The 14,085-nt window shown below is 40.9% G+C and overlaps 1 long non-coding RNA gene across 1 annotated transcript in view; it reads left to right on the top strand.

Annotated features, from left to right (window-relative positions):
* The window catches only part of LOC136578453 (uncharacterized), a 108,273-nt gene extending 94,399 nt beyond the window's left edge, over positions 1-13,874 (top strand). The window contains exon 3 of the long non-coding RNA XR_010786632.1: positions 13,767-13,874. This is a non-coding gene — a long non-coding RNA (uncharacterized lncRNA). The remainder of the gene's footprint in view (positions 1-13,766) is intronic.
* The last annotated feature ends 211 nt before the right edge of the window (positions 13,875-14,085 follow it).

Genomic DNA, 14,085 nt, shown 5'->3' with positions numbered 1-14,085 from the left:
TTGTGGTCTACATGATACTGTATATCATGCTACATTTCCATGATGGAATCCGGGTCTCACTTCTGTTATGAGATTGTGTGCGCAGAAACACACACATATTACAAAGGTCAAGTAGGCGATAAAGTGGTAAGAAGTGATTTCATAAGAGGGTGTTGCACAGCTGTTCAATAGTCATGTTCTTTTTTTATTTTGCTCTTCCTGACGAGTCCATGAAAAAAAAAGAGGTATACAAAATAGGAAACCATAAAGTTTTGTAATATGAAGTTATATATGAATAATATGGACCTTATGATGGACTAGCTCATGAATCAGTATAAGGGCTCTTTCACACAAGTGCTATCTGCCAGTTCCCATAGGAGTCTATGGAAAGCACGGGTCAGGTCCTATCTTTGTGCGCACCTCGAAGCTGACATGCAAGTTTGCACTCGCATGTCCTATCTTTGTTAGATGCGCGCATTCCGCACGTCTAACAATCGTCCATGTGAACGCTTCTATAGGAACCCATCGGTATATAGAAATGCATTCTGTGTGCAGCTTTTATGTGCATGGACAGCACCCGTGTGAATAAGGCCTTATACATATGCATATAATATATATATACACACATATATTCATATACATTTTTTTATACAACTAAGTCTTAAATAGCTATAGAATTGTGGAATCTCGTGTATTTCCTATATATTTTATACTTTTTATTAACGAATACATGTAAATAATTCTTGTGAGATTCCTCCTGGCTTCTTCATGTAAGGAAATTCAGTTTCCTCTTATATTTATCTTTTATTACCATATCTGCAATAAAAGAAATCCATTTACTGTTGCTATACTCTCTTTGGATTACAGTGTATTATCAATCTATTTCAATTATGAGGAGGTAACATACATTCAGCATTTTGGAGTAAATAGTAGCCAATTATGTGTTTCATTTGAATTAAAGAAAAAAAAACCTTTTAGCAATCGCTATGTAGACATTATTATGCAGTACTTAGAAGCATGTGATCTCCATGATGTACGAGACCGCTGTGCTCACTCTCGTGGTGGAACGCATATACACGGGGGGGGGGAGAAAGTTATTGCAAATGAGTCATGGAGAATGACATGGGGGTGCTCCTCTAAGTGACCACTCCCAATTGGTAAGTGCTGAGAGCCTATCATGCACCTAAGGTTGGTCTCATAGGAACATGTTGGATTCTGCATGCAGGAGTCTGCAGCAGAATCTGGCTCTGTCTACGGCCGGTGAACTGGCATACCTGCTCTTTTCTGTATACCGTACCCGCCGTTGGACATGCGCAGTACGGTTTTGTTTTTCCTGCGCCATTGCTAGGTGATGATGCGGGTACTCGTGGCCTATCTGCAATGTCAATTGCGGATGGGTCGCAGCTCAGATGACTTCCACTGACTTCAATGGAAGCCGTCTTCATAGAGCCCACAAAAAATAGAACATGCTGTGATTTTACATCCGCTCATGGAAATCGCTATCTGCTCACCTGAGCGGATATGTGAATGTTCTGTTCTTTCAATGTATGCAGAATACTGCAAATCATCCTCAAGGGTGACAATTGCGGATTCTGCAATTGAAATTCGGTGTGTGAGACCCGTCTTACTCTCACTCCATTAGTCTTTATCAATTGTTCTTGGATTGATATGTTAGCTGCTAGAAAAAGAAGGCAAGTGGTAGCCTTCCAAACATGTTGCCTGGCTATATGCTGTTTTGTTTCCGTATTTATATTTTAAATATAATGTGGCATAAATCAGTAGACACCATCCTCTTCATCTGCTGGGGACTTTTGACCTGTGGACGTGGATATTGATGAGACTTGGTGGCCTTCCAGTCTCCTCTGCTGAGTAAGCGAAATCTCCGAATGCTAATCTGACAAGCATACATAGTAGTGCAGGAGGTTTTTTTTACTTTATTTTGACAAGCTCCGATAGGTCTTTCTTGAGTAGCCGTGTCCAAAACTGTCCTCAATCTTCCATGTATGCTCTGACCAGTGACCTGTAAAGAGGAAGCACAATGTTCTGGTCATGTGCCCCTAGACCTCTTTTGATGCCACCCCCTCCCATGATCCTATTTGCCTTGGTAGCAGCTGTAAGCAGCAGTAAGCATAACTTTACATTTATCCAAGTTAAATCTTATTTGCCACTTTTATGCCAAAGCATCCAACTGATCCAGATCCATTTTGTATCGATATGCTGTCCTTTTTTTGCAATAATTACTTTACATAGTTTTGTATCATCTGCAAAAATTCATATTTTACTGTAAAATCCCTCTATGAGGTTGTTAGTAAATATATTGAAAAGAATAGTGCTTAATAGTGCCCCCTGTGGTACCAACCCTATTTAACATGTTAGACTTATTTTTGCCACCAGAAATCCATAGAAAAATGGTTCATCGCTACCATGTTTCCCCGAAAATACGACCTACCCCGATAATAAGCTCTACTCTGATTTTTGGGGGGGTATGGGGGTGGGTTGAAAGATAAGCCCTACCCCCAAAATAAGCCCTAGCTACACTAAGTGGGGAAAAAAAGCAATACTCACTTATCTGGTGCTGTCCAGGTTCCTCTTGCTGCTCTCTGACGTTACTGCAGGCTTCTGTGCAGTTGTCAGCTTCCGACAGACCATCCCTTGCGGGTAACAGGGTTGAAAACCCCGCCTCCAGCAAGAGATTGCTCTGATTGTCTCTCAAATAAATGAATGACTGTGATTGGTGCATCGAGCGCTGGCTTTGATTCGCTGAGTGTGGCGCCCGAGGGACAATGAGAGCAACCTCTTGCTGGAGGCAGGGTTTTCAACCCTGTTATCAGCAAGAGATGGTCTGTAGGAGGCTGACAATTACATGGAAGCTTGCAGGAATGCAGGAGAGCAATGAGAGGGACCTGGACGGTGCCTGCTAAGTGAGTATAAGACATCCCCTAAAAATAAGACCCTGTGCCTCTTTTTGGAGAAAAATCAATATAAGACAGGGTCTTGTTTTTGGGGAAACATGGTAGAAGCAGCATATAACTATTGTGTAGCCAGCATACTTTTTGCAGTGGTGCAGTTAATCAAACTCACTGATTAATAATTGTTTTATCGCTTCACGTTGATTCTTTATACACCCTAGCAATCTATCATTACAAGTGCTCACAAAACGACACTTTTAACGATAGATGACTAGTGTGTATGAGTTAATGATATTTGGCCTGTGAATATTGGCCATTAGGAGTTTAGATAACTCATTCTTCAAAGACCCTATATGCTGTAAGGCTAATTTTCTTCCTTTATTCAGGGAGTTGGGTAAAAGCCTAAGAAAGGGGTTACTGTACGAGATATTTTGTTTTAGAGCAGACATATAAGAAACTGGAAATACTGAAAAGCGCAATCTGAAAGCGCTATCAAATATTTTCGTCGGAAAGCTTGCGGTTTTGCCGCAGTGAAAAACCATGAGCTTTCTGCCGGGAAAGCACAGCTTCAAAATCTGCGGCATTTAGATGTGGGTTTTGGAGGGGCTTGGCTGCATGCTTTTTCTTCTGCTGGCTTTGCCGCGACGGATTGGCCATCCTATGTTGACGAGATTTTTGACAAAACTCGTCCACATGGCTGGCTAATCCCAGGATTAGCGGCCACAGGCAGATTTTCCGCAGCGAAATTCCACACGGAAGCCAGCCTCAGACTGGCATTTCAAACGCCAGTCTCAATATGATCCCTGCCGACGGACAATGTGCCTAAACAGAAAGCTTAAGCCGGCATAGATTTCTGATATAATTTATACCTGCCTCTGGCATAAATTACACATAAATGTGTAGGGACAGGGTGGCCACTTGTGGTCTAGACCAACCATGTTTCTTCTTTATTAAAAAGTGGTGTTGGACGGTGTAGGCAGCAAAAAGTTGAAAAAAGTTTGTACAAATTTAGTGACTTTTATACACCACTTTGGGGATCATAAATCTCCCCTTATTCATGGCACAACTCCTTAGCTTCTTGTTTGCAGCTCCTTGGGATAGGGGAGTCCTGTACAGGTTAGCACCATCCAATAGCGCAAAGGATAAAACAAAACAGACCTGGACCACTTGTCCCTAATGACCACCATAGGTGTGTGCATGGGTTGCCTGTATGGTACATACACTTGGTTTAAGGAAGAGTGGTATAAGGTACTGTGGAATATCACTCCAACCAAGAGAACATGCTGCAAGCTCCACTGCCACATTTGATGTGTAGAGAAGTGAAGGTCAGCCTGCCAGTTGCACGATTTTGAATATGGTCCTATGAGCTTCTAGTAACACCTCTTTTGTGTCAAAATTGCTTGAATGTCTATAGCAATATGGCAAGATTACAGTTTTTCGTATCTGTAGCTAGTAAAGCTGGCTGTACACATTAGATTAATGTTGGCTAAACATACCATTTTGGTGGGATTGGCTGACCATCTAATGTGTAAGGAAGCCTCCCAACCTTCCTCTGACTGCAGATGTTGGAGGGTAGAAGGAGCAGGCATTTCATGTCTGAAGCTTTTATTCTTAGGGAAGATAAGCTGCCAACAGAGGTGTCTGGGAAAGACTTGCTCCCCCATAAAAACATGATAACTTTTGGCCGAATGAGCATTTGGCTGGCAGCCAGCTAATGTTCATGCTCAGTTTGAACGGATTCTTTCAGCAGTTTTGCCCATGCAAAACTGCTGAAAGATGTATGTTGGGACGGGCAGCCGGGAGTGAAGATACCTTTATTGACATTGTCAGCAGCCGTATCAGGGTAACATTATTCTTTCAACCACTGACACATGCCCATCTCAATTAGGAGACAGCTATAGCCACCTGTCATTGCTGTAGTGCATCTGATTGGACAAGAGGGAGTGCGCCAGAGGAAGACGTCTTATGTGGTAGACTTGTCGTTTATTAAAAGATTAATTATGTCTTGATGTGTAGGGCTTGAATACCTATGCATATATGTCGAAGTATAATTGCTAGACAAGATATATTCTTGTTAGAATCTATATTAGTCACATTATTGTATTTTTTTTTACTCTAACTTTTCTATTGTGGATTTACAGGACCTGAACTGCCTGTTGATTGGTTGAAGGGCTAGGTATAAAGTGCAGGTATTGTTCCCAGGCCCTGTTGTGACTCAGCAGTTTTTGAATAGAGCAGAGAAACTTGTGAGGAGTGAGCTGCCCCAGTGCTACTAGAGAGATGATTTTTTCTGTACTAGAGAGAGAGGCAAAGTGCAACTTGGATTCCCATAGTGGCGCTACCCTGCTGTTGCATTATGAGTACCAGAGGGAGGTTTCTGATTGTCCAAGGAAACATCAACTGTAATTACCAACCGCAAGTGCTGAACCTTCACTGGGAGAGACACCATTAGCGCGAACAGATAGATTGACAGCCAGTATCTGGATATTCAAGTTTTGGTGGTGTGTAATTGTCAGTAGAATCACCCAGACTCTTCATCTGTAAAGCCACTCTCACTAACAGCGACGGCAAAATGCTGCGATTTTGATTTCAGCGTTTTGCCGTGATTTTACCGCTGTTTTCGGATGCAGGTTATTACCTCCAACAGCGGTTTTTAATGCAACCCATCATTATGAGGTGTGTTAAAATGCGCAAAAACACAGTAATCATGGTAAAAAGCACATGTGTGAGAGTGGCCTAAGAAGGATTATTTTGGCTTCATTACTGTGCAATCACCTCCAAAGGTATTATACCAATAATTTCTTTAGGAGACAGTGGCTGTATATTTATGTTAGCAGATTTGCGCCACTCACACATGCGCTTTTTATCGCGATCACTGTGGCATTTTGAACATCACACTAATCGCAGTACAATGTTCTCAATTGGGCTTTGGAGACCTGTGCTCGAACAGGTCAGAAAATACCATCATTTTCTAGCGCTATCTGCTCTATTTTGGCACTTTTTCTCGATTTTTAATGCATCTCATCGCCCATCAGAATGGTGGGGTGCATTAAAAAACGCTGCCAAACTCCGTACCCTGCATTTAAAAACACAGATAAAGCTCACAGAAAAACGCAGTAATCAAAATTGCGGCATTTTACCGATGCCTTGTGTGAGAGTGGCCTCAGTTATTTGGTTAATTGAAGCTCCTGCAAGACTAAGTTATCTTGGCTATTTACCCATGGCCAAACCATTATTTAACCATTTATTAACTGTGATAGATCTATGTTGTGTGCACAATATTAAAGGGAACCTGTCACCTGCCTAAAGCACCAGAAACTGACTTAGGGCAGTATTTCCCCACATCCTAGTCCCAAGAGTGCCTGTAAAGTCCATGAGCCGTCCGAAAATCTGACTCTTTTCAAGTCTGAAAAGAGTAAGATTTTTGTCTGAATCAGAGGCTTAACTTGAAGCTTCTGGGCCCGATGCAAACCTGTAACAGGGCCCCCAACTATAATGCTTTATTCATAGTACTGGGCTCCCTATATGGAGAAGAGAGGCCATATGGGCCCTCTAAGGCTCCTGGGCCCGGGTGCAACCGCATTCCCTGCATCCACTATAGTTACGCCCCTGGTCTGAATTTTACAATCGGGCACAGAGGAACCAGGATGTGAGTGAGTCTAAAAAAATATATCACCCAGTTCTCTGTCACCTGCCCTATCAGCACTATAATTTAGTTTATGACGCTTTAGGCAAGTGATAGGTTCCCTTTAAGACCTTATTCGTAGGGGACAAACCGAATTATAGTGTTATTCAAACATTACTAACTCCACTTAATACTGTTGTATGTTATTGCCATATTATTCTTCATCATACATTCTTTAAAGTCTTTTCATTCATCTGAACTGGTGTAAAAGCCTCTCCCTCACCTGTGCCATTTTCCCATTTCAGGTGTAGTCGCTGACAGCATTAATAAGGTTATCTTAGAAGGGTTTTCCAGGCCAGGCAATCAGCTGATCGGTGAAGATCTGGAGCAACAGAACCCTCCGATCAACTATTGATGACCTATCTGCCTGGTCAAAACTACTGGCAGAAATCCATTAAGATTTAATGTGATTTTCCATAAATAATTTCTAAATGATTGATTACTTTGTTTTGCATTAAAGGAGTTGTGCCAAGAGTCACAACCCCTCCCTGAATGCAAAGCCTGTGGCGAACATCTGATCACCCCAGGTCCAACTCTTGGCAATTAGCTGAAATGTCAAGGGAAAGCTGTGGCAGCTACACATTTTCCCTGCAGTGGCTGCTGTAGGAAAAATGCGGTATTACGGGGTGGCTCCTCACATGAATGACCAATCCCATATTACCAGGACAGCAGAAGACGCACTACAACAGGAGCCACTTAGTACATTCTAGGTAATAGAGGGGGGTCCCAAGCAGAGGACCTTGCTCTATGACATTTGTACGCCCTTATAGGAATCCTGCACAGAGCAGTTGTGCTTTTGGCATAGCCTCATTAATTTTGTTCTGGCATGACACAGCTGAGCAAATCTGTTGATATTTTATTACTTATCTCTGTTTTCTTTTGTTACTGTTGCCCATAAATTTATATTCATATTCATAATTTATGGCTTTTGATATCTCACTATAAATGGTTATCTAGCATTCAAATAAAAATTTCATGTAAGTTCTTGTTTTATGGCCGTGCTGTTAGTATAGAATTGTCTAAATACATTCGGCGTTGAAAGCTAACATTAAATAATTCACATAAAATTTACAGAAATATATTTTATGGTTTTCTCCGGTAAATGTTGTAAAAAGGTTGCAAATATAATAACCGAGCAAGAATAAGCAAACTACAAGCTGTTATTATATATGTCCTCTGTTTGGCCAGCTATAAAAATGTTTTTTAATGTTAAAAGGTGGCTGACAAACCTTTTTATGGAAATTGCCCTACAGGTAATTTGTTTAGAAAAGGAAGTCACATCTATACAAATCTTGAGATCTCGACATTTTAGAAGGCGGTTACTTGGTTTTTTGCAATGATTGGATATATATTCAATTTTCTGTAATTTTAATAAATGTTCTTCTTATGTTCTTGATAAGTTATTTCAAACTTTCTTGTTTCTTTTTCCTATGGAGAGCCCCAAATTTATTCCCCCCTCCAGTGCAACCTATACAAAGTTCCCATACCGACTGTGAGAGTAACAGTACCTTCTGTTGTGGTCTTCCATGGATCCCTTCTAAACCAAGTATGCCTTATGCAAATAAATTGGACCAAAGTACTCCCAATGTTCTACATTTAAGTAGCCACACTTCAGTGTTCATATTAAAGATGCAACATCAGGACCCTCAGCGGTTCTACCGAACCAATTAGATCACCATTTATAACCTTGGTGATTGTAATTTAAAGGCTCAAGCACCACCATCTGAAATTGGTCTTAAGGTGCCTATATAAAATTCAATAGTTTCCCCCCCAACTCTGACATGAGCAAGTACGCTCATTCAGCTGATCATTTGTAATGATGGGCACAGAACATAACGCTTTTTTGTGTGCTGTTAATGACTTCATATTGTATTGTAGTATGTTAAGGGGTTACTGCTCCTTTAAGAGCGTGGCAACGTTCAGAGAGGTGATGCTCCAGTGACTACTTCGTTATTGCGGGAGGTTATATATAGGAAGGTTTGTTGGCTCTGCCTGAGTTCTGGAAGTAGAGTGGTGATAGTGAGGAAACACAACTGAGAGGACACTGCTGTGCTGTTAGTAATGCTGCTCCAGAGACACAATTGGAGTCCAGCAGAGACCTGGGTGGTTACTCAAAATGGTCCCCTGATGTACACCTATTCGCATCAGTCAAGTGCCAAATGCTTGCCAAGCAAAGGTTGGACTGTTAAAATAAACATTTTGTTTTTTCGTGCATCAAACCAGCGTTATATGTTCCTGACCTGTGAGCCCTATCACCACCCTACTTCATGATTCCCATGTGGGAGGGATGTGGAAGTGGATGTTTCTGCATGAACAAGTGGACGTGTACCTCTATCCGTTGGGTTGGCTGCTCGCATTATTACCTCCATCTGGCCAGCCTATACCTTTCTTATACAGTCATGTGTTTTCCGTGGGGCAGCAGAGAAATCTGCAGCCAGACACCGGAGGTGGAACCTTAGGAGGAACAAAAGGATCAGGTGTTGAAATTCAACATGCCTTCTTTCACATCATCAGTCAAGAGGACTCCCAATGCATCCAATGATCAGCCGATCGTCTAATATGTATGGGGCCTTTAGAGTCTGCTTGAGCTTTTGTAGTCGTGTCTGTTAATACTGGACCATCCACAAAGAAGATGAAACTAATTGATAACCGATTCTGCCGACTCGTTAATTGCATAGAAAGCACTCATTGAGCACAGTCTTATTCATTGCAAACAGTGGCAGCGCCACGTCTTCTTCTACTACCAGTGATCACATAAAAGTACAGCAGCAATGGCTGTTATATTGAAGCAGATACTGTGTGATTGATTGTCTGGTAACACAAATATGGCTATATAATCTCCTTGTCAGTCATCGTGTTTACTTATTTTATAACTGCACTTAGAAATGGGCAATAAAGATAAAAAGGAGAAGACCGGAGACTGTTCATAGAAAAAAAAACATACAAGTCCCTCTGCCTCAAGTTGCGGAGACTTTCTAATGAAGATACTCATCCTAGAACTTGTTGTTTGACATGTCTGATTAAAAAGTTCTACATTTCAACCATCCCTTATTTCCCTGGGCCTCAAACATTTTGCCTTTTTAATAAACTATTGACCCTTTTGATGAAAATATAGTATATTGAAAATAACAATGTGTGCAATATCGAAAGGTAGACCTACATTTAGAGGAGGTATCCTCGGTAGAGAAACTATGAACAATGTGGGTATAAGTTGTTGATATAGCCTATGATTCCTGCTTGAAAGATTATATAAACACTCAGTGAAATATTGGCTGTAGGCATGGTTGTAGCAGGTATCAGGGCCATAACACTCTTTGTCCAAAAAAATCAAGTACCTAGAAGGAGTTGTCATTTTGCTACAAAACATGGCATTCAGTTACATGTCAGGCAGATATGCAAACGATGAGAGTTGTCATTAGATGAACAGTCTTGCCACCGGAGGCCCTAAATGTGGTTCTACCTTTGGCTTATAAAAAGGCTCTCAGAGGCTACTTGTATGTAGTGGACTTCTTTTGCTCTTGTGTAGAGCTTGTTGACCACTAGACGCCTCTATGATGCAATCAAAGAGATTTGCTCAGTTAACAGAGTTTGAGAGGGGCGCATTATTGGAATGCAAGGAGCTACATAGTCTTATCGATGAAATTCCCGCCACTTGGGCCCTTTGACCAGTCTATTAGAAAGTGTTGGAATCAGTGGATGCAGGACGGATTTCACATAAGGTTACCAGAATCAGGACAGCTTTAACACACCACCAGTGGAGAGAAACGTCTGATCATCTGACAAAAGCAAGCAGCTCCAACTGTTTCATTGTCCACCATCCAGAGACAGATGGAACCATTGTACAGGCCCCTGTGTCTGTTTAAATCATTTCCAGGCACTTGGCTAAAGGACATTTGTTCTCATGGAATCCATTACATGTACTGCCTTTGACACCCACCCGCCATCACCTCTATTTGCAGTGGTGTTGTGAATGATGAAACTGAACTGCTTTGGAGTGGCACCAAGTTATCTTCAGCAACGAATCCACGTTTACTTTGGGCACTTATGTCTGAAGAACTAAGGGTGAACACCTCATTCTACCTTTGCTGTGGAGCGGTACACTGCCCCCATTGCTGGTGTGATAGTCTGGGGAGCCATGGCATATCACAGTCGGTCACCCCTAGTAGTGGTACGATGGGCAACCCCTTTAGAGTTGTGAGAAATTAACAGTACCATTCTAAATAACTTTCAGACTTAACTTGAAGCTTCTGGAAGTCAATGAAAGTTCAGTAGCAGAGTCTCCCTCTACTGTGGCTGTTGTGGTATTGTGGCATGGGTCACTGTGTTGTACTATGCCCACTTGTGTAGGGACCAACTTATAGAGGTCGCTATGATGTGGCTAGTGGGCTTATACAATTTGATCAAAATGTAACCAAGAACCTCATGTTCATGTTTAAAATAATGCTGAGAAGCAATAGATCAATGTATAATATGTGGATGCACAATCTATGCTTTTCTTTGTATAGTTCCATTTCAAAGATCTAATTTTTTACTCTTTGTACCAGCAGTGCAGCCCATTTGGCTCAGGTGTTTTAAATTAGCAGGACACTGAATAAGGGTGATTTACCTACTTGGATCTCAGTCTATTTCCGATGAGCATATGGACAGATAAGCTCTGGAGGCCTGTTCACATGGTGCGGTGCTGCATAGTGGCCCAGGTTATTATGGTGCAGTGTCCGTGGAGCGGGACCCAGTGCCATGGGGGCTGAGTCTGGCAACAGTGCTGTTGTTGGGCAACTGGGTTGCTCCTTCTCTGGGTGTTGTGCTGTGGTGACAGTGCCGCCATGTTGCACTGTGCCCAGTAGTGTAGGGACCTACGTATAGAGCTCGTTGTAACGTGGCTAGTGTACTTATACAATTTGATCAAAATGTAACCGAGGACCTCATGTTTAAAATAATGCTGAGAAGCACCAGATCAAAGTATAATATGTGGATGTGCAGTCCATACTTTTTTTTGTAAGATTCTCCTACTTACCATGTGCCAGTCATACTATTTGTGTCTTCATATGCGCCAGGCAACAAAACCTGGTACAAGTGCTACCTCTGCGCCCCCTGTATGTACAACCCTTAAAGGGGTTCTGACATGAATCAGATTTTAATGCTTTAGCAGCCATTGTTCCCTGGTCTGCCTAATGGACACAGGGAACCCACGATCAATGGCTGCTAAAGCATAAAAAGTTTACACTTACCTTTGTTTCTGATGTTGTTCTGCAGCGGGGTCATCTCCCAGCAGGCTCCTCTTCATCCTCCGATGGGCCGCCCCCCCTCCGGGAATCCACACATGCGCAGTGGAGAGGTGCCCTCTGACAGGAGTCAGGACGGGTCGCGTCTCCACTGCGCATGTGCTGAACTCCGACTTCAGCCAGGACGGCCGGGCCGCCCACAGCAAGCACTGCTTGTGACGTGGTTGCTGTGGGCGGCCCGTCCGTTCACCTCGGAAGTGGCTGACGGACGGAGCAGAGCAGGAAGCGGTCATTTTGACCACTCCTGCTCTGCTTCTAGAAGCCACCGAAGAAAATGCCCGACGGAGGGAACATGCCTGACGATCGGTCCTGGCCAGGCAAGGTAGGTAAACATTTTTTTTTTCGTGTTAGAACCCCTTTAACAAACCCAGTCATCAACTTGGAGCAGATGCACTCTCTGCTAACTATTCCTCTTACATAGATGATATGACAATTTTTTTTAATGTCTATTCAAACTCCATTTATATGGAGTGATAAGTCCATCATCACTCAAAAGTTCCCATAGACATCATTTTGACTTTACTGCTGCAGTTTCTTCCTCCTTGTTATCACAGCTTTCTATAACCCACCCGCCACCCACTTCACTAAATGCGTCCCTTTTTTGGAATACTTTCCCATATTTCATCCAGATTAATACAAGACTCATTCCATTTATAGAGATACCACTTGAAAAAACTTGTGGGGTTTCACAAAGACCATTCAAGTCTCTTACTGGATCAAACCTCAAAGACTTTGTTGACATCAGAATTTTATTTTCGACCACGTGGAGTTGGTTTCTGTTTTTTTTCCTTTCCTTCCAGATTAGAACATGTATAAACCAAGTGTCTATTAAACTTTTATGTTTCTTTGTAGCTTTGATAGTTTACAGACTCCATGTTAATAGATTTGCCCTCCCATTTCATTCGAGCACTGGAATGATACATTTTAATTTGAATGATAATTCTGTTTTGAAGACTTAATTAAAAACAGATTGAAAGAAAGGAAAAAAAAATAATTTGGGATATGTGTTTTATTCTGTTACACACATGATACACAACTACTTTTTTTGTAAACATCTGTAAATCATTTTGGGATGGCATTTTATGATGCACTTCCTTTACCTTCATCTGGGATTTTCTTGAGAAAATGTATGATAATCCAACGTCAGGAAAAAAAAAAACCCAGAGATTGAAGATTGACTTTGCTTTATTGCCCAGAAATCATTATCTATTATGTATAGTTGTTTTATAGGATGATTAAAGGCAATCTGCCCACGTGAATTTCAGAGACGCCTAGGAAAGTCCTTCCACACCCTTCATTGTTATCATCCATCTAAGCTCATTATTTTTGCAAAATTTTTACAAACTTTTCATTTTCCTTTTAAGTTCTTATTTTCTAAATTTAGAAAATCAAGAATATAGAATTGTCATAAAATAACCGGGATTGAAAAAAATATACGTATATAAAAGCATAAGCCGTAATCGCTTCCAAAAATATTCAACAGTGTAGCTTCTAAGCTGATCTAAATTATATGCACATTTTTCTGTAGACAAGTAAATCACAGAAGACCGCCAACTGTTGAAGCCTGCTCCACCCTGACTAAATGAAAGCTGTTATTCTTTCATCTTATCAGCAATTAAATACCTGAATTATACCCCAGACAGGATCACGCCTTTAACCTGCTTAAAAAATGTACTAATAATATTTGCTGCTGTTTCTCAAAATTTGGATAATTCCGCTCGAAGCTAATAATGAATGATCAATGGTGACTTAGAAAGCTATAAAACAATGTAATAGCACTTGGCTTCCTCTGCTCTTAAAATCTGAATATATAAAGTCTCTATTATATCATTTATTACATTATTTTATGATATTCTGCTATTTTATGCCTTAGCTAAAAATGCTATTTTTTTTTTTAATTTTCACAAATAGGGAACAATCAAGATGTTGAAGAATAATGCGAAACAAGAAACTTATAAAAAGAAAGAATGTGTGAATTCTTAAACCTAGAATCCTTTAAATGAAACAGAAGGATTACGAAAAGTGATAATTATAGCTTAAAGAAAAAATAAAAGTTAAAGAACATGATTGACATTTGGAAATTGTCTATTGAAACTTGATACAGTTAAGGATAAAAGACTCACAGTCAGAAGCATGACCATAATCCCGATTTTGCAAATATTGAGTCATTTTTAGTATTATTATTAATAGTGGATGACTTATTTTGCTGTTTATATTACTTATGTATATT

Source organism: Eleutherodactylus coqui, chromosome 9, assembly GCF_035609145.1.
Source record: "Eleutherodactylus coqui strain aEleCoq1 chromosome 9, aEleCoq1.hap1, whole genome shotgun sequence".
NCBI lineage: Eukaryota > Metazoa > Chordata > Amphibia > Anura > Eleutherodactylidae > Eleutherodactylus > Eleutherodactylus coqui.
The sequence above is the reverse complement of the archived record's forward strand: the minus strand, read 5'-3'. Positions and strand labels throughout refer to the sequence as shown.